This window comes from Gadus chalcogrammus, chromosome 21 (genome assembly GCF_026213295.1).
Source record: "Gadus chalcogrammus isolate NIFS_2021 chromosome 21, NIFS_Gcha_1.0, whole genome shotgun sequence".
NCBI lineage: Eukaryota > Metazoa > Chordata > Actinopteri > Gadiformes > Gadidae > Gadus > Gadus chalcogrammus.
The window spans coordinates 10623876-10625538 of NC_079432.1; the positions used below are offsets into that span (position 1 = coordinate 10623876).

At 41.9% G+C, this 1663-nt stretch overlaps 1 protein-coding gene across 2 annotated transcripts in view; it reads right to left on the reverse strand.

The window, feature by feature from the left end:
* Nucleotides 1-1663, reverse strand: part of dusp10 (dual specificity phosphatase 10) — a 17204-nt gene extending 15541 nt beyond the window's left edge. For both annotated transcript variants that reach the window (XM_056580971.1, XM_056580970.1), the window contains exon 1: nucleotides 5-1663. The gene's annotated coding sequence lies outside the window, so the exon portion shown is untranslated. The remainder of the gene's footprint in view (nucleotides 1-4) is intronic.

The following is a 1663-nucleotide window of genomic DNA, read 5'->3' on the forward strand; positions in this document are numbered from 1 at the left end:
TTACATTATTCTTCAACGTTGTGTTATGCCTTGCGTGCAGTATAAACGGATATTATTCCCCGTCGCGGAAAAACGCTGCCTCTGTTCAGTTCGTCCCGGTGATGTAGATGGGCAACATTTTGACTTTTACCCGGTGGCTCCCCCAGTAATAATACTGAGGGAACTCGGACAACCTACAGAAGTCCCGCTCTGGGATTGACACGTATACTAACCAATCCACGGCTTCATTAATATTCAATTCATCCGCGGCATACAGTGAGCGCCAGACCAGTGATGGGAGGGTTGTTGTCGAATCGTCATCGTCTTTGGTTGGCGGGGATTGTCAATTGAACGGCGTTCGGTGCTGGAGAGTCCCGTGTGCGAGAGCATGATGTCATTGGCAGCCAATCAAACGTCTGCTAGAGCGAATTGAGGAAAGATGAGTGAATAAGCGACGCCGTGGTGTTTGCGCCGTCGTTTAATGCACACCGTTAAGTCGCACCGGTCGCGATCCAAACGGACGGTGCCCTCACACTGCTGCCTGCAAACACCTGCTAACTGAAACAAGTAGGCACAGCACACATGATGCATGATGAGGCATAACTGCGTTTTGCAATGACAATGCGCAGTGGGTGGCCTTCTTGCTATAGGCAATCTGTTGTGAGTGACTATTAATTTACTTTACTTTGTATATTAGGTAAGACCTATAGTAGCATATGGCTACTGCTACTACTATGTTTATATTGACAAATTTAGTATTAATGTAATAGTCAACCCATAGCACGATTGGAAAGAGGATCAAACGGAAATATTACATAGGAAGGGGTCATTCTGGCCTCAAACGTTCTCCTCATCTTCCTTGGGAATCTGGAACAATATACACACATTTACAACTGCTATTTAAAGCTCTGTAGAGATGGTTATTTTTAAGCGGACAGCTGATCAAAGCCCATCCTAATTGAGTTCTCAGCTACTCTTGTTTCATTTGCAATGAAGGGTAAATGGACAAGCAATTGTGTCTGTGTGTATGTGTGTGTGTGTGTGTGTGTGTGTGTGTGTGTGTGTGTGTGTGTGTGTGTGTGTGTGTGTGTGTGTGTGTGTGTGTGTGTGTGTGTGTGTGTGTCTGTGTCTGTGTCTGTGTGTGTGTGTGTGTGTGTGTGTGTGTGTGTGTGTGTGTGTGTGTGTGTGTGTGTGTGTGTGTGTGTGTGTGTGAAGAAAAACACATGTCTAATAACTCAGGTTGTCATGTTTTCAGATGTATTTGACATGATAATAGGCCATTAGGTATTATGCTATGTTATTGTTAGAAACAAGCTACAGTGTTCATATAAACACTGCTACCGATGTAAGATTCATAACTCTCAATGAAAACAATAATAACACTTGTTATTTATCAGCACACATAAATAGACAGAAGTTCATCTCAGAACAATGGGTGAAGCCTTAACAATTGATATCTGTATAAACACAACTGGTTTAGTCTGTATGGTGACTTGAGGGTGGTGTCATTCTTGTTCGGACTACAATACCTTATTGCCTAACTAAACAGACAAGATTTGGGATACAACATTAATACTAATTAGAGGCAACAAAACAATCTTCTAAATTGAAACCATTATTTTGGGTCTTATTGTCAGTATAACTTAATTTGATGGAGAATAGAATGAAACAACATTTAAAAGTA